This window comes from Marmota monax, unplaced genomic scaffold, assembly GCF_021218885.2.
Source record: "Marmota monax isolate L192 unplaced genomic scaffold, Marmota_monax_Labrador192_F-V1.1 WCK01_AAM20220418_F8-fsc00046, whole genome shotgun sequence".
In the NCBI taxonomy this organism is placed as follows: domain Eukaryota; kingdom Metazoa; phylum Chordata; class Mammalia; order Rodentia; family Sciuridae; genus Marmota; species Marmota monax.
The window spans coordinates 13205110-13225637 of NW_026692486.1; positions in this window are offsets into that span (position 1 = coordinate 13205110).

Genomic DNA, 20528 nt, shown 5'->3' on the forward strand with positions numbered 1-20528 from the left:
ACCATTTCATTTCTCCTGGAAATGACAGAAGCCTGAAACAAGAGGAGACCAAAGCAAGGGAGGTCTGTATGAGAGGAAAGAGGGTGGCCTGCAAGACATACCAGTCTGGGGCATGCTGCAAAGAGCACTGGGTGCCGAGAAGCAAGACAAGTCCTGTCTTGGCTTGGCCACCAACATTCTGCTCCTCAGTGTCCTGTGCTGCCAAAGGCATTTAAAGGCCTGTGCAGATAACAAGACCTCGTGGATACAGAATGACCCGCAAACAGTACAATTGACAACCATGACAGGGGGGCAGCGGTCCTGCATTTCACGATCAAAGGGACATCAAGAAAATGATTCCATCATAAGCAAGTCTATGAAATTAACTGTCTGCCTCCTTAGCTCCCCCTCTTCTTCAATGTGCGTTTCTATTAGTCCTTCCCTGCCAAGCTCCCAGAGGGAGTCAGCAGCTTATGATAGCCACATTTTCTCTACTCAGTCATCCCCTGTTCAGACTCAGCCTGGACCCAGCCTCCTCTGTTGGACAACACTCTCTCCAACTCATCAATCCACACTGAATTGTCCTGTACTCTCTTTTAACCATACCCCAGTCTTCATTGAAACAAATCTGATGAACACACAGGCTCAGAAATCACAGAATCTAGGTTCAAGACATATGTCCTCTTCTTAACTACTCTAAGGCTTGGCAAATAACCCCAGTGTGTCTCTCCCCTCACCTGTAACCTGAAGATAATGATAGTGCCATTCTCATGGCTCTTATGTAAGGGTAAAGGAGCACCTCTAGCACAGTGCCTGGTCCATAAATAAACATTCAATAAATATTATATATTATTGAAGCTCAGATGTAAGTGATGAATATCACTTTAATGTCACCCCTTCAAAGCAACTCTGGTCACAAAGGAGAATAAAACTGTGTGGCTTTTAAGTGACATAACAAGGCACTGAGAGAAATACTTATGGGCCAAGGGCCCAGTGTCCTCAGGACCGTCTATTCCGACCTTCAGTCCAGGATATCCCAACACACCAGGCCAGACTTGCTTACTGTGGCTCCTACAGTGTCTCCACACATCCCCTCCCTCATTTCATAACAGAAAAGGCAGAGCCCTGGACCAGAAGACAGAAGGGGAATATCGGGATGTTGTTTACTCTGGGGCCTTGTCAAATGATCTGCTCTTTATCCAGAACTGGGTAAACAGAAATACTTCTGCAGAAACAAGCAAACACTGTGCTGTGCAGGGATTTCACAAACAACTATTTAATAGTCCATTACCAACTTTGCCAGGCAAGCGATCACTGAACCTCCTTTTTTGTGGAAAGGGCAGTCTTTGCTTTGTTTATGGCTTGGGGGAGACAGGGGCAGGGGGAGTAGAAGTGGGGGGGGCACCTGGGAGGTGACACTAAAGTTACTTGTCCCTCTTTGAAGCTTTCCAGGTAAGCTGTGCCCAGACTCAAGGACACTGTGTTAAGGCTGACTCCTATGTCGCCCCTGAAAAGCCCTGGGAATTTTAATTGAAATTACTTTTCAGCACTGGCACTCTGCCTTATTTGCAATTTGTATTATGAAGGACAATGCTAAATAAGAAGGGTGACTTTTTTCGAAATACAGACTCCAAAACTGTATGTTGACAACCCTCCCCTCTCCGCCTAAAGAAATAAACACAAGATATCTCTTTTTTTTCCCCCACTAAAGGACAGTAAACATCTTTAGTTATCGATATTCAAAAGCCAACTAAAACAGAACAGCAAGCTGTAGTGGGAGAAGGTCCCCAAAGTGGAAAGCTATTCATAGAAATGGAAACAAGCAGAAGAACAAACAGGAAAAATCTCCATGTTTTCATCCTACATTTCAAAGCAGTATGAAAGCCACGGTTCCTCCTGTCACAAGGCACTCCTAAAAATTCATGAAACTCAAAAACAGAAAGTCCATTCTTTCCCAGTATTACGTCCCCTCCTCATTCCCACTTTAGTTTGTTTACTCATTTAACAGAATAATAATTTTCAAAACTAAAAACTGATAACCTGCTATAAATACCTTTCCCACGAAGCACCCCTTCCCCGGGTCCTTGTGTGGTTTTCTAAGCTGGTATCCGGCATTGCTGCCCTGTGAATTGAGAACAGTTTTCTCCCAGAAGGAACTATCACACCAGCACAACCAAAGGAAGGGAAATGAACTGCTTAGCTAATTATGAGGTGCAATGGCATCTTAGGGGGCAGGAAATCATTCTATTCAATGGAGGCAATCACCATAAACCCACAACTTCTAAGGTAGGAACATGAAAACCCTCTGCTCAGGGCCCAGGTACGTGCCAGAGGTAATATGCCAAGAGAATAATTATTTGCCTGTGACGAGCTACTATGATTATCTATCCTATTAGATATCGAGCCCCTGAAAATCCAAAGGTAAGCAGCAGTTAAACAGCTATAAACAGTGGTTAATGAGAATTTGGAGGAAGTATGATGAGGTGACAACACTGTGAGACCCACTGCAGAAATGAATCCCTAAGTCTGAAAAAAATGTGGCTCCCTGGACTTGAGACTCTATGCATGGTCCCTCCCTTCCTTGCATGATCCTCTCTTTCCTCTTCCTTCTTTCTCCTGTTTCTCCAGTTTATTTGTCTCCATCCCTACTTCCCCTGCTTCTCCCTCTCCCATCTGCTCTCCCATCTCATCCAACATGGCTCACTACTTTACTCCCCGATGCCTCATCACAATTATTTGTGGAAGTTTACTGTAAGCATATACGGGTTCCCTCATGTTATTTACTTTGTCAGCATTAACTGTCTCATATCACTCTTTCTACCTCCCAGAGAAGGCCAGGTTAAGATGCTTTTTACATTCATATGATATCCCTGATCATTTGTAAACCATTAGCCACTGACAGAGGAGGGAGGAGGAAAGAATAAAATTCTTAATCATGACTCCACCCCCCCCAAAATCACCAAATCTGTAAGAACCTCTTTAAATTAGATTCCTTTTTTTTTTTCACCCACCTTGCTACTCGACATTTCCTTTAAACCTTGGTCCATCATAAATGTATTGAGTACTGAATGTTTACGAGGATCTTTAAACATGTAAACAAGAGGATTTTAGAAAGATTAAAAGGAAAGGAGGACGGTTTACTTTTTCCTCCCAAATTTAATTTTTATCTTTTCTTTGTGAGAAAACAGGACAGAAACAGACCAAAGAGATCGAGATCTCTCTCTCTCTCTCTCTCTCTCTCTCTCTCTCTCTCTCTCTCTCTCTCAGAAGCCATGAATATTTGAACATCCACTTCTTCCCCTCCGCCTTCCCTACCTCTGTGTTGACTTCATGCTGAATCTTGGGCCTCCTTGAAGACACATAGAAGGGAGAAATTAGGGGATGCAGACAGTACTGAGAGGCCAAATTCTTTCCTCTCCAAATCTAAGAACTTCAGACGAAAAGCACAGATGGTGGTGCTCTGATGATATGTGACAACATTCTCTGCAAGGCAGATATTATCGGGCTGGCAGACTGAGCTTCAGAGAGGTGAATTATTGGGCTAAACAAGTGTACAGCGGATTCTAACCCAGCTACCTTACTGCAGGCCCATGGCCTGCCCACTCTTCTCCATTGCTCTCTTCCAGGCCTTGACAGACTCCAACTGAGTCCTTAACACTCAGGTTGTTTCCTTCCTACTTAAGAGAGTCTTCACTTTGCCTCTGCCTCTACTTGAACACTTATTACATTCATGGTAATTACTTACTTCTCTGTCACCTTGACAGCTCATATATGAACTGACTGAGGGCAGAGTAACCATCCTGGTCATCATTATAGCCCTCAAGACGCTTCATATAGTACCTCACCCAGAGGGATCAATAAATGTTCGTTCATTGCATCCAGTTAAGTCAACCACCAAAATATGGTACAGAATGTGGGGTTTAGAAAAGCTATCTGACTCTAAAAATAATAAATGAAAAAGCAGTTAGATGATCACAGAAAGAGACACTAAGTCACTCACTGCTTCAAGTTGAGAGAGTGAACAAGGAGAAACAATTCTTTTTGAGAAGAACCTACAGGAGATGCAAAGACAACAGTATCCATGGGTTGACTGGGGGGTTGTAAAGTTGATAAATGAAGCAGAAAATGTGCACTGGCCAAGCCTGACAAGACAACCACTAAATTACTCAGGCAAAGTTGGGGAAGAAATGCTTTCACCTCATGGACCCAGAGTTACATCTGTCAGTTGTACTTCTAACATCACACCTGATTAACCGGCCTTCTAAAGGGTCCATAATCTCAAATCAGATGCCCCTTACTCAGATTTAGAATGTTTCTGAGCCAGTGTTTTAATTCAGTTTAAGGTGACAGGTGTGGAAAAAGTACCCACCCTTTCACCTCTAACTGAAATTTGTCCAACTCTTTGAATCAATCTCTCTCTGCATTGAATCAATCCTGGATAACTAATGTAGCTTTTACCATGAAGTGATATCCCTTCTTCTATAGCTTTTGTTTGGATTCCTATTACTTCCTTTAAACTTTTTAAAATATGTTTTCCACTATAAAGTGATAAACTCTTATTTTCTCTTTGAAATAATGTAATTCTGCCTGAATTTTTAAATTTTAATTCAGAAGAACAGGTCATTAGTCTAATCTGAGATTTTTTTGTTTATGCTGCTTTTATATATAGTTTTCTTGCACAACAAATTGAAACTCAGTTTTATAGGTGTATAAATAAGGAAACAGATCTAGTAAGATAGTTGTTTGGAATGTTGAAGAAATGTAGTATTCTGGTGAACTCAACATTGAAATTAATTCTGTTCACCAGAAACCAAAGACTGATTTGCAAAAACTTGATACAATACTCTAACAAGTTTTAATATGAGATGTTTTTTATCTGTTTTGATTGCATTGAGTTCTTAGAGAGTCATCAGATTACTAACATTACAAATAATCATCACAAATACTTACTATACAATATTACAAAGGAGAAGTTGTACAATTCTAGCCATTCCTCATGGACAGAAAATGCACAGATGATTTTAATGGCCTAAGGATCAGAGGTGAAGCAAGAGGGCTCTGTGGGTCCTAGGCCAAGCTGTAAATGAACAGTTCATTTCAGGTACCTCCTTTCCACCTCATCAATATCGCCTCTCTTCTTTCTCCTTCCTACTTCCTATCCCCAGTCTCTCCCCCAAATTCCTCTCTGCTACTTTAGAGTCCAGCTCATCATTGTTGAAGTAACTGCTCTCCCCATTAGCCAGACTGCAACTTTCTTACCAGTCTTCAAATTTTCAACATCTAGCAAATTGCCTGGTACAGCACAGCTCATTACAGTTGAACAAATGAAAAATTGCAATAAAATAAAGGAGGTTTGGGATTCCACCATTTTAAGATGGAATAAAAATAATACCAGAAATACTGATGTAAACTGTCGTCAGCCCCCACTATAGAATATAGGACTTAATATGCCCAGAGCCTAGAGAACTATAAAGTTTCTTGGCTTTTTTTGTTTGTTTGTTTGTTTCAAAAAATTCCTCATACTAGTCTATTAACTTTTCATTTGTACTTCTTTCACTAAAGCAGAGCACAAAACAATCCCATTATTTAGGCTTCCCAATTGTCTAAGTTCTAGATAAATAGGCTTACTGTGATTGTGTGTGCTTTTATGCACTTTAATCAATATATTTCCCAGTTTGAACAAGACAATAAATTAATTCCTGTCTTTTTAAAGCTAGTTTCCACTTACTCAAAGATGTCACTACACAACTTAGAGACAGCCTTGATAGTGGGTGGGTGGGAGAATTCTTTGGTTTAGAAATTAGCTAACCTGCAAGTTTAAGCCCTACCTCTTCTTCTGGCTGGATCTTCAGCCTTGGGAAAATTACATAACCTTGATAGGGCCTCAGTTTTCTCATCTATAAAACATAGGAGTTGGATCAGGTGGTTTTTAAGAGCCCTGTCCATTTTAAAATTCTATTATTATATAAATCTTTAATTCTAACATAGAGCAGGTGGACTCTGACAAGTACTGGAAATAACAATACTGTACTGTCACACAAGGAAGATAATCTCCATCACATGCAATTCAGTTTAAAATTCACAGCAAAGTCAAATTTGCACGCATTATGTCTGAATGACCAGGAGTAATAAAACAAGTGTATGGAAGGAGCAAGAATCAGGGAGACGGGACCCATGCACTCTTTGAAACAGTGCACAGCCTGAATGTATTCCTTTCACTGATGTATTTGAAATTTGTGACTATGAATATACCACAGTGAACAGCTTGAAGTTCTTTGGAACAAACATCGTCTCTTCTAAGGTCACTCCTGAAGGAACTGCAATAATAACGCTTGGCATATGTAGATAGAGTGCTTTGTGGACTGGAGCACGAAGAATTATGCTCTGCATGTTCCAGAAAAGATGATCCATGATTCAGGTGTAAAAAAATGTCAGGTACATTTTTGACAGTGGCAGCAAACCCAAACAGTGTAACCAAACAATCAATATGGACGCCCTCATTAAAATCCCCAAGTAGCTGTGAGTTTGATTTTCAGCAGTGTCTGGACAGAAATAATGGATTTGGTGGCCTGAAGGAACATTAGAGGTTTTAATAAAAGGAACTTAAAATTACCAGTATTGGCTCTGGTTCCAAGGAAGCCCTGTGTCTGTGACCACACAGGATGAACCTAATTCCTTGCCTCTCGGATTCTTGCTATTCAGTTCAAAATGCCATTTTACACACAGCCTGATAATTTCTCCTCAAAAATAAACTCATAAAAATCGCTTTAAAATTCCTGATCAATGTTTTCAGTTCACATAGATATTAAACCAAATTTCCTAAAGCCTGAAAAGCTAATTATGCATTCAATTAGAGTTTCTTAATAAAGATTAAAACTCTGAAGTCTATTACAAACCCATATTTAATTCAACTGCCATTTTATCCACACCATGGAAGTGTAAGTGGTAACAATGAATATAAATTATAATACATGCCATAGAAAGAATGCTATTTGTCCAAGTACGATACTATAAAGAATTAAATTTTGCTATCAGTTCCATGATCTAGTTAAAATTGGTATTCTTTATTTGGTCTTTCAATGTAGTCCAATTTCCTACTTTGAAAAACAAATTCTAGGGAATAAAGAAAAGAGATTAATTTATCATTAAGACTCTGCTTAATTGAAGTCAATTCCGAACAAACTTGAATTCAATTTCTGCTCATTAAATTGAATGTGCTCTGCGTTCCTCTCTGCATTGCTTTGAGCAAGCAGCTGAGAACAAGGGACTAACATCAAAATTATTAAATTGAGGAGATTTTATTTGGTCTTCACATGCCAGAGCCGCTTTGATGAGAAGCTGTTTTGGCACTGAAAGGAAAGAAGAGCAGCTGGAGGAAAAATCAAATGAAACTAAGCCTTGGAAAATTGAAGAAAACGCAAGCTTAATAATATTTAATAATTAAATTTCCACAAACAATAGCGGCAAATGAAGTAATCTGCAAAGTCTGTGAACTCATTTGCATAATTGATGCCGGTCCCCTGTAAATGAATAATGAAGATAATAAAAGATGTTGCTAAAAATGGGCACAATAACAGCAAATTTCATCAAGCCGCGCTCTCTGATTAATCTGCTCTTGCAAATCAGCAGCGAGAGGGGAGCGCGTGATTAACCGCGCCGAGGACGGCAGCAGGCGGCGGCGCTGCCCTTTCTCTGCGTGTCTCTGGGCGCGTCCTGCCCGCTCCCCGCGCCGCCCGCGCTCCTCTCGCCGCAGCTGCCGCTGGGGCTGCCGCGGGCGCCGCTCAGCCGGAGCGCGCCTCCGCCCGGCCCGCCGCGCCCGCAGCCATGTGTTCCTCCTTAACCACTTCGCCGCCACCTCCCGCCGACCCCTAGCGGGGCGGCGGCCTCCCGATCCCCCGCTGCCCGGGATCCCCGACCCAGGCTTCCCGCCTGCGCCTCCGTGGCGGGAGGCCCGGGATGCGCCACCAGCCCCGGGTCGCTTCCTTGCTGCTGGAAGAACCGGGAAACAATTAGCTAGGAGGCCCTGGAGGGTGGTGGGCAATTCAAATGCCAGGCGGCTGCGTTCCCTGGCACTCCGATGGGCAGTTTCGCGATTCCGGGCGGTTGGGAATTTCTTTTTAGGAAGGTGCGAGGAGCCAAGCAGGCCCACGAGGGTAGCCACACTCAGGAGAAAGGGGGAATGGCGCTGTGACAACGCAGGCCCTCCTCCTCCTTTCTCCCCATCACGCACAAAAAGAATGGGCCTTGAAAGGGATGAGTTTATTATGCGCTTTTAAATGACTATTCAGGAAAGAACAGGAGGCAAAATAAAAATGCTTCCCACCCCACCAATTCCCTTCCCTAGAAGCAAAGAAAGGGAAAGCAACCCACAAAGGTAAGCCCGGCATTTCAGATTTTGTGTGTGTGCTTTTTTTTTTTTTTTTAAACCAAAATAACATTTTCCAGGTTGCGAGTGTATTTTTCTCAGGGCTAACCCCAGGGCCTAATAAAATCTGGGAAAGCTGTTATGCCCAAATCCATTTTGTGCAGGAGTTTGTGAAAGCAACTTTGCTGAGTGCAAACCTTAGGTAATGAAACCCCAAATACTTCGAAAAATCACCCAGTCTTCCTCGGAAGGAGCGCTGCACTTTTCCAGTTCTGTAGGATAAAGTTGTCTCAGGAAAATAAAACTGTTGATAAACCATGGTTCCAGACTGTTACTTATTTTACAACCCACGGTTTGCAATCGATCATAGCCTGGGCCTAACAGGACTGAGTGGGGCTTTTCATTTGTTTATAGTGTGTGCAGTGTTTTATGCCTCAAATGCGCCATGTCAGCTATGCAAAGTAATGCGTTACTTTTGTTCACATCGTGTATCCACCTCCACAACAGTTTTTGTTTAAAATAAAGATCATTATTATTTTACAGTATTGCAAAATGGAAACTTCAATCCTAGACATCTGAGAAACTTCTCTTTAAAAATCCAATTCCGAGCTGGGAAAAGCTGAGAGGAGCTCATGTTTACTTCGTTTGCAAAGTGCAATTGAATCTATTTAACAAGATCAGCTTTAATCCAATCTAATAAACCATCAGCTTGCTCCTGTGTCAAAAAGGCCACTATGCCTCCCTGAGTTCCAAATTCTTTCTCATTGCCATGTCATCATATATATCTGTCATTCCCTTGTTTTTGCTAAGTGAGTGGCTCATAAGTTCCCGTTAGTTTTCTGAGGTAACAATCACAATGTAAGCTTTCCTGACTCCACTAAGTATAAAGAAATCCTAGAATCAGAATTTTGAGCCAAAGGGAAATTCCTCACTTTACATGGGAATAAACAGCCTGAGAGAAGTTAAGTGACCAGTCTCATATGGGGTTCCCAACACACTCCAGATCTCACTACCCTAATGGACAAATGGTCTCTCCCCACCTCCAGGCTCCCGTGGGGTTAAAAGGGAGGAAACTGGAAAAGGACTCAACAGCAGCATTTTAGGAAAAGTAATGGGATGTGGAAGGTGAGAAATGGTAAATCCAGGTGATTAAACCAATTTCAAAGATTCAGGCACCAGATGGTCCTAGAAAAAACAGGAGAAGGCAGAAGCTGTGTAGAAAAATAATCTGGCAAAATAAGGACTGTGGAGAGAAAGTAAGTGCTGATTAAGACATCTCAAACATGAGGTCAAAATCACCATCAAGAGAAGGAAGATTTAGAAGTTCGGGGTTTGGAAAGTTCATGTCCACATTTTGTAGACAGACGAAACAAAAGTAAGTGTACATAAGAACTTGTGAGAGAATAAGTCTCAGGAAGAAAGGGTGATGAACTGCCTCATGAGAATGAGCTAGTGGAGGTACTGAGACCCAAGGAATGGCCTCAGTCAAGGTGAAATATAGGTGGTTGTAGAGTTTCATCCCAGGAGTACTTGATGAGAATGCCGGCACCTGACCCACATCACACATCACAGGCTCGCTTCATCTGCTCAGCAGGAGGATCTGGAAACCAGTATCTGGACCTTGAAAAAGCTGCCTGCCCAAGGCCACCCCGCAGCTCAATGCCAGGTGGAGCAAATTCAGGCTTTCTGATCCTAAGTCAATTGTGTGTCCATAGAGCATGTCACTTTCCTGGTTAGGATTTGGAATTGTTGTTAGGAAAGGTTCTAGAGACACACTTTTTTTGTGTGGGGTGGATTCCAGGGGTTGAACTCAGGGGCACTCAACCACGGAGCCACATTCCCAGCCCTATTTTGCATTTTATTTAGAGACAGGGTCTCACCAAGTTGCTTACCACCTCGCTGTTGCTGAGGCTGGCTTTGAACCTGTGATCCTTCTGCCTCTGCCTCCTGAGCCACTGGGATTATGGGCGTGTGCCACTATACCTGGCTAAAGAGACACACTTTGAGTTGTTAATTGTTTCCCATTTTCAGTCCCCCTAAATAAAATAAGAATATACTCCACAGTGTTGCTCTACTTATACTTTCCACGTAAGAAATGAATTTACTTCGTTGTTGCTTGAGAACACCCACTTTTTAGGAATGTTTAGGCTCTTGAATGGAATAAATAAATTTTACATCAGTTGTTCAGTCTTGAAAGCCAATAGAACACTCGTACTTTATTGTAATTATTCCTGACTACCGCTGAAGTGATGGAAAGTAGGTAAGGTTTTATAACCAACTTCTTGGGATTTGTCTCTCCTCCCCATTTTTGTTTTTAAACAAAACTGGTCAGTTTGAGCAAGGGCTTACTCCTCTGAGCAGGTAAATTAGCACCAGTGTTTCTGAATGTTGTCTAGGATGATGTGTGGTTCTTCCTAACCTGCAAGAGCCACTCTTATGCAACCAGGAATTTAGCCAAATTCCAAACGTAGAAAATATGATGCTCTGGTTGCCTAGATACTCTGGTTAACTGATAGTGACCACATACATCATAAGCCAGTGTCTGATTCTTAAAAACTTCAAAGGTTGTTAAAGGAGACTTAGATGCCAATCTCCTTACACAAAGCAGCAGGCAGAAATTGTTGATAATCTGTCAAAGGAAAATATTCAGACCCTATGATGTTTACTGTCTGTTTATAGACTGATTTTGCACACAATCGAGTCATTTCCTCACAAATAATTTCTCTCTAATGAATAATGATGTCTTTGTTGTGAACCCATGGTCCAAATAGCAAGTTTCCCCGAGTCATAATTACCTACAACTATTATATGTTTTCCCATTCAATTAAGCATTTCTTACAGAAACAATTTTTTATTAAAATACTCAATAAATGATTAAGAAATGATTAAGAAATTAGCATATAAACTAAAGAAGGCAATATTTAAGTAGGATACCCATAAGCCATTTTAAACCATAATTTATGGGTAGATATATATGTTAAACAATTAGGGATCTTCCCCCACTGGTTGCTAATTCTTTTTCATGATAGTTTTGCTGCCTTACTCCTCCCAAACTAAAGCTCAAATTATTTATCTTTTTTTGGTTTGTTCAGATTTCCTAGGACTTTTTTTACAACTCCTTAAAAACAAGTGTCAAAACCCCTACATCTGAAAAAAAAGAATCCCTACAACTGCCCTGTTTCTATTTAACTATGGTCCTCTCTAGCTGGAAAGCCATGCGGAAACAGAATTAAAAGAAAAGCCTGAAAGTCCAAATTCCTTATTCCCACTCTTTTCCTTTCGCAATATTCAATTTATCCACAAGGACCAAACACCTACCATGTGACAGGCACTAAGAAAACAGGTGGATGAATACTGTCCCTGTCCTCCAGAATCTTATAGGTACCTGGAGGCACCTATGCATACACATATGTTTATGTAATATAGCAAATGCTGTAAGCACTTAGCTGAACCTCAAAAATCTGGATGCTTTCATAAAAAGAAAAAAAGAGGGGAATTTTTATGGTAGCTTAATTCATGACTTCCCTGTTAACTTCATAATTTTTTTCCACCAGAGAACTCATGCTATAATTCCCCACCTTTAACAGGTATTGGCAGGCTCACTCATTAGTAGTTATTACTGGCAACCACAATTTAAACCTAGATGGTTCCAGAGAGTGTACCTTGTCATAAAGCTTCAGTTTAAAAACCATCCCAGGTATACCTTGGTTAGCATTGATTGTCCTTTATGATCTTGATTTATTAGGTTGATATATATATATATATATATGAAATATTTGAAATATGTACATATGTATACCTAAACATATATATGTTTCACTCTGGATATTAAATTACAAGTGTTATGGTGACCTATTATGCCATTAAGAAAGTAGTAGAAAAAAACAAATGAGCTGGGTGCTGTGTACTCCCAGTGGCTCGGAAGGCTGAGGCAGGAGTGTCACAGGTTTGAAGCCAGCCTCAGCAACTTAGCGAGGCTGTAAGCAACATAGAGAGACCCTGTCTCAAAATAAAAAATAAAAAAGGGCTGGGGTTGTGGGTCAATGGTTAAGCGCCCCTGGTTCAATTGCTCATCAACTTGGAATTTATGGAAGTAAAGTCCATGGACTTTGTGAATGGTATTATAGACATCACTATTGCCTGAGAGGATTGACCAACAAACATGACTAGGTGCAAGAAGTATGGCTGAAGCACTTCATATCTTCAGAGGTCGAGAAGAGAATATAAAAGTTACTGCTAAAGTACAGTGCTAGGAACCTGTGTCTTCAGAGACAATATCTAACAAACCTTGCATCAGACTCTGTGGCTTTTACCTGTATGTAACAGAGCCCCTACTAAAATGCCTTAACCAAATAGAGGTTTGTTTTTGTTTTTCTCTTAGAGAGAAGAAGGCCAGAGCTAGTTCACAGACCCTACAATTTCATCAGAGACTCAAGTTCTCCTTTTTCCTATCATCCTTAACATGTGTTTTTACCTTATGATCACAGCATGACTGTTCTACCTCCATGCATTTTTGTCTGTATTCTAAGCAGAAAGAAGAAGGAAACACAAAAGATGTGTATGATTTGCATTTGTCCCTTCTTATAGGAAAATAACAACTATGCTCCTGGCCTTACTCAGTAGAGTTCTGCACACAAATCACTGGGTAAAAGCAGGTCACATGGTCTTAACTGTAAAAGAATCTGGGAGATGAGGGATTTTAACTGGGCACATACCTGTCCTGAATAAATCCAGGTTCACTTGGTAAGGAAAAAAAGGGGAAATGGGTATTGGTAAAGAACCAGTGATGATTCAATGAGTGGATCCAATTCTCAAGAGGACCCCTAATACACAAGCTAATGCTGACAATCACCTTGAATTTAATCCAATGAAGCACTGTTGTGACATGTGCCTTTATAACCGAATACATTTCCTGTGGAAAAAGAGATAACATTCTATTTTTTATTGGTGCAACTAATGATATATAATACTGGGATTTGTTGTTACATATTTGTACATGCACATAATATAACAATACAATTTGGTCAATTTCATTCCCCAGAAAGATAACATCCTTGGAAATTTATCAAATGGCCTACCATTTTTAAAAGCTTGTTAAGAGAGCCAACAGTTCAATAACTATAAAGATATATATATAATATATATATATGTATATATATATATGTATCTGTATATGTATATCTGTATATGTATACAGATATACATATACAGATATACATATACAGATATACATATACAGATACATATATATATACATATATATATTTATATTTTATATATATATATATATATATAATATTCACATATATATGTGAATATTTTCCTCTGCCAGATTACCAACAATTTCTGCCTGGTGCTTTGTGTAAGAAGACTAGCATCTAACTCTCCTTTAACAATGTTGGAAATTGGTTTATGATGGACACTGGTTTATGATGTATGTGGACACTATCAGTTAACCAGAATACCAAACACACACACACACACATACACACACACACACACACACACAGATTTCTTGGTTGATTTAAAAGAAATGAATGAATAGCACTAATTAATACTTTAGTAGCTTGAATACACAAGACAGGTATGAAAGTAGCAAAGCAATCTCGGGATTGTGCTATGACCAGCAAGAATAAAACAAGAGTGAGGTGAACAATATATTTTTATCACCATGTATCTGTCTCATTAAAAAGCATTTATTAAACACCACACACACATATCACAGTTGTCAAAACAAGACGAAAAGATGTTTGACTTCCATCAACTCTTGATTATTGTTAATTCTCTTACCTATGTCTTAAGCCATTTTTCCACTCAGCTGTACCTCAACCAAACCAGGGGAAAAGAAGATAAACCTCAAACCAGTCAACCTAATTATGTTATTAGCTAAAGTTAAAGATTTGCTGAGGGAGAAGATTGAAACTATTTATAAAAAGAGGTTTGTGTTTGTCTGTGGATTTCAATTATCCATGCTATTTCTAGTCCTGATTTCCATGGATAATCAAAAGTTGGATGAATCTCAAACTATTATTTTGGAGCACGATCAGGTTACTGTCTGTCAGAAATCATAATTAGTGTCAAAAAGCATTTATTCAGTCCTACTTTTGTACTAAGTACCGGACTAGCTGTTAGCAGTAGGGGCATTTGGAAAAAGCAATGTTACAGCAACCTCTTACCAAATGTACATTTTCTTAGAAAAAGCAAGTAATGAGTACGTTAAGTGTATAACCTTCAACATGAGAGGAGGAAAGAGTACAAGTATTTTTTCTTCAATAATTAGATTCAGATTCTTAGGAGTCTAGCTGAAGGCATCAGCAGACGTGTATCATCTCACCAGTTATCCCAAAAGGGAAGTTTGAATGTTCAATTTACACAAATGTGTTGACTTAGGTTTTGCAAATGAAGGACTTATTTTAAACATCTCCTGCTATGCTCCACATTAAGGCCCTGCTCCCAGACTTCCTTTGATTGTAGTGCAAAGATTCAGCTCTGGCAATTACTATGTGACCTTAGGCAAGTCACTCACTTAACCTTTCCCAGTCTACCTTCCTTCATCTTTAAAATGGGGGTGACAAAAATCTACTCCACTGGGTTGTTATGGGGAAGGAAAAGCATTTGATCTAGAATCACTTTGCAAAATGTAATGTGTTATGCTAAAATAAGGCATTCTTATTTATTAATCCAAAATTAATATTAAGAAATCTTTATCTAATGTTATCATCACTGAGCCTTTGAATGATCTGGAGCTTTGAAGAATTTTGTTGAAGTTCCACACAGTCTCAAAGACTAGTCAATGTTGGTCAGCTAATTAGAAAACCTCTGGTTTGAAATGAAAGCCAAGGTAGTCAATAATACACTTCTACTTCAGAAATCCCGCTTAGGGTAATCCTACTTTGGAAGTGTTCACAAATTATTTTCCAAGACTGCTGAAATAAATGGTCCTCAGCCTTCAGAAAGAAGAAATAGACAAAAAGACAATCGTCACTCCTTCATTTTGTATAGAGTATTATCAATGTATCAAAGAAGACTTCACTTTTTATGTGCAGTTGCCATCTTAAGGAAGGCACTAAAATTAAGAAGACAAAACTGAAGTGGACATGTTAATCTCCACAAATTTCCACCACCAGAAATGTTATTGTGTTCTCCCTTACTATCAAAGTTTCAGCTTTGCCCAATTCAAGAGATCACCAACAGTGAAAAATCCCATGTAATTTTTGCCTAGTATTTTGTATTAAATCATTCATTGCCTTCAACTCTTTAGTTGATTATCACTATAAATCTTCACTCAGATATCCAATTTTATATCAAGTATATATAAATGTCACATAATTTGATGGAAGAGTTTTTTAAATTATTTCTTTGTACAAGGCTCAATTCTTTGGCTGATTTGTAATGGTAGGCTCATGCTAAATAACATCAGTGTTGTGCTAAACTATTCTTTTCATGCATGCTTCCAAATATTTGTGGGTAATTTCTAAAATGGATTTTGAGCAGAGGGTCTTAGAGGAAAAAAAGTATCACTAGTATCTCTCCTTGGCTAATTTAGCCAAGTACATTCCACAACTCTCCCAATCAGTATATTAAGCAGATGTGGTCTTTGTCCACCTAGTAAGTTGTGTTAGACCTTTCAACACTCACAGTCTTTTTACCACTCAGCTGCCAAGTTCCCTAGGGTAATCATAGACAGCTTGTCAATTTAATTGCAAAGAAACAGGCTTTCTTGTGACCATTCCAATTTTAGCTGCTACTTTAAATTGTACATGATAGTTCTTCCATGCTGTCTGCCCTTTAAAGAGTGTGGACCTCTGCAAGCCTTTTACTGGTGATGGGAAGAAGAGGCAAGGCTGAAATTTGGCTTGCTGATAGGGCCTATAACATGTCTTTATTAAGTTGCTGCTTTAGGAAACGAAGCTTTTTCTTGAGCCCTGCATGTTGTCATTATACAGCCAGTGCTAAATGATTTTTTTCTTTTAAATGTTCCACTTTCATGCACATTTTCCTCCTTTCTGGGTGATAGAGGATTCATAGGCCATCTGGATTCTGAAACATCTGGACACCAAATTTCTGCAGAGGAGAATTGGGGGGAAGAGACAATCAGTGGCATGGGGTGTCTCCAGAGAGATTTAAATCAATGATGATATTTCGGTCGTATCACTTTTGGAAAGTTGACACAAAAAGTGGAAAGGAAAAACAATACATCACACAAACCTAGTGTCCCAGGGACGCTGAGATTATATATAAGAAGGCAAGAGTTTTATATATGAATGTAGGTTAGTAACTGGAATAAATCTCTAGATTATTTACAAGTTCTGGAATCTCCCCCTATTTTCTTGATTGTTAGGACTTTTGAATTTAATTTACTTAGATATGCTTTTAATAGTGCTAGGCATATATGGTACATCACTTGAACATATTTCACCTTAAATTGTGCATAATTCAATAAACTTTTACACTGATTACATGTAAAGTCTTAAAACTATCAGACTAAAAAAGGTTGATACATTCAGCTTGATGGAAAGACTAGACATGGATACTGCTGAGTAAACCAAGAAGGAATGCTTTTTTAAGTTATAAGAAGAAAATCACTACAAAGAGATAGTGCTTTCCAGGACAATTGGAGTTGTAAGAATCTGAACCCACAATCAAGATCCAAGATGACAACATCAACCAGAGAAGCTTTCACTAGGCTATTAGAAAGTTCCACTGCCCTCGAAGGAGCTTGGCTCCCTGTGTGTGTGCATACCCAAGGAGTTCCACAGAGGCTGCTCTAGACACGTGCGGGGGACCACCTCTTCTAGGCCATCAATCTTCAGGTCGGACCATATATAATATGACTACACTGTTCAGCACAGTCCAGTCAGGCATGAGCACAGTGCTTATTTATCACCCTCAGGCTTTGCCTGCTAATCCATGGTCTTCCCTGAACTCAAAGTTGCAGAACCAGAACAAGGGTCAATTGCCCACACTGCTCAGCAAGCATAGGCCCTTAGACTACTCTTCAAGCTTCTCTTTTAAGTCTGCAAAGGCACTGGATTTTGCTGTCAGAAAACTGTGAGCTGTTTGAATCCTGTGATTTATTTCTCATGTTATTGTAAAATTTTATTTTTTTCTTTCAAGATATTCTCTGGTAAATATTCAATCTCTTAATTCATATTTATTCTTTCCAGAAAAAATTAAAATTGTTGCAGAGTACTCTTTAAGGGATAACGTTTGAAGCAACTAATCTTCTGTACGGTTTTCCTGAAGTGTGTGAGTCTCTCCCACATATATTATAAAAATTTCAAAATAAGTTGATTTCTAGGAAACCAAAATAGTTCAGGAAAAAAAATCCAACAGTAAAATTTTATGTTGCAACTATTTTTTTAAATTAAGCATACCTACATTTAAATATAATAACTCTCAAAATAGGGACTATAGACAGCCTGTGGTTTCTGCCAATTCATTGTGCCCTTAATTTCCTCTAACTGCATCTTCAGTGAGCCCACAATGAAGTACAATATTAGATGTTCACTTGTATGATATCAACCTTGTATGAAGAGAATGAATAAAAAATGAAGTTCTTAGCTGTGATCTATTTCAGATTAGCCATTTTCATTTATAAAACTGTTTATTTTACTTTGTCAGCTTGAAGGTCAATCTAACTTTAAATTGCATATTGCAGAATTTCAACAAAGATCTGAGACCCATCTCTGCTTCCTTTAAGACTAAAGGTGAAAAGCTGATTCTTAACCGGAATATTAGGCAGACTTTTATGAAATAGACCAGATCGTATTGATATAAGAATTGAAAAGACACTTCACTTGAAGCCAAAACACCAGGGCCTGAGAGAGCTGCAGATGGCATTAGGATTAGCAAGCTTTAATTGTGGACGTTAATCCAGAGAGAGTTTTAAGAGCAAGTTCAAGGGAACACTTGTCATTCACTAAGAATAAACAACAATCATAATAGCTACCACTTCTTACATACTTACTGTATATCAGGCACCATTCTAAGCATTTTAAAATAGATTACCTCACTATGTCTCTACAGTAGCTCTTTGAGGTAGGTACTATTGTTATCAGATGAAAAAGCTGGGGGACAGGGAAGTTAAGAATCTTGGCCAAGATCACACAGCAAATGCACGATAGAGCAAGCATTCAAACCCAGTCAGAAAGAACCCAAAGTCGATATTCTAAATGACTAATCTCTGTGTATATGCCATATAAAGGACCCTGTGAAGGTCACAACTCAATATGCTGAGGTATTGACACGCATTAAAAAAGGAAACAGTCCCTCCTACATAGTGTTTTTGCATCATTACTCCTGACTGGAGTACATAGTTTCCATCTGCCCCAACTTGGTCTTATACTTAAACTTCACATATGCAGCAACCAGGCCTGTTTTATTCACAACTGTAATATAGATACCTATCACATTACCTGTCACATGCCATAGCCCTTTGATTCATATTTCTTGATTACTCAATACGTATATTTATTGAAATGTGATTTTTTTTTGGTGAGACAGTGTTTCTTACAGTCATTTTAAATAAAGCCACAGATTCTAGTAAAAAGAAAAAGAGATTTGGACACAAATCATTTAGATTCTAGTTCTAACACTGCAACATCCTAGTTCTGTGGTCTTGGTCATGCCACTAAACCTTAGGAGTCTTTATTTTATCATCTGATCATTAAAAGCAATAAAGATACATTTCCTAAGGAATATTTGGGTGCATAAAAGTTATCATTATTATAATATGGGTTCCTCTATTTGGTGATGACATAATTAAAGAGATAAATATAATGAGGAAGTCAAATCTTTTTTGTGGACCTGGAGATAGGAACACAGTACAAGAAGTCCCAAATGCTAAATGCCCATTTCATTGATCAGCCTTATGTTTGGGGGGTTTGGCCTGAATAGACCTGCTTGCCTTTCTTGTTAAATATCTCTTCTGGGTATTTTACTAAAAGAAATGACAACCTGAATATTCCTGACTCATATCTACTTTCTTGACTGATTCATATCATCAAGCTTTCTGATTCTCAGGATTGTTTTGGACTATCTTATAGCCAAAGGCATCTCATAGCTTAACTGAAGTAGACCCTAACATTCCCACCATGCTTTCTGAGGATCTGGCCTCCTCTTATGTTGGCCTGTTTGGAAAGTAGTGTTTTGTCTCCAGAAAGCAAAATAGGATTGCTTTTTGGTTATATGTTTTCCTCTTTTGAAAGATAACCAACTTGAAACTACTGAGAGACAAAAATCATAGATGCACTATTCCATATGGAGTGAGCCCAGATTTATTTTTTCTTGGATGGGAATTTCAGTAATGCCCACAAAATATATAGTCATCCTAAATCAGTCAGTTACCAAAGGAAGTATGTCTGATTTTGGCAGCTGATTTAAAAATGGATTTTCACGTAGTACTAATCCCTTTATAAGTAGAGGTGCTTGTTAAAATAATTTTACCGTTTTAACCCTCCCTGACATCATTCCATAGGTCTATCCTCTCCAGATGAAACCCACAACTTCAAAAATATTATTTAAAACCAAATTCCTCTATAACAAAATTAATAAACAGTTCTTTGTTATTAAGTACAATAATAGCTGACATATTTTTATGATCATCAGCATTGCTAAATTCTTAAAACAGATTTTAAAACTAAAAACCCATCTTAAAAAGTTAAATATCAAGGAGTTCTTCACATGGGGTTCATTCACAGAAAGTCATCAAATTTAGATGATAGTAACAAAAATCATACTTTTATTTTAATAAACTGATTAATATATTGCATTTATTCAACTATAAATGTCAGAATCTAATCACAATAAGTACTGACATTACCTATGACTCTGTCACCAACAAAAATAACATAAATTTTCAAATTATATTATAGTTGCCACAGTTATTTCAAAATATCATTTTTATCCATCACTGCACCAAATTCATAGTGGTTATTAGACCCACCACCAGAGCATTTTATATAACGTGTTAATAATGAAAGAACTCACAAATCTCTACATCACAATGCTTTAATATTTTGCCAACTGCTTTTCCATATAATTGGTTTCCTTTACAATTCTATATAATGTTTTATGTATTCAAAAACTTTAAGAGGGAGTCTATAGTCTTTATCAAATGGCCAGAAGGTTCTTTGATACCACAAACATTATGAACCCTAAGATCTAGACTGCCTCCCTAGTA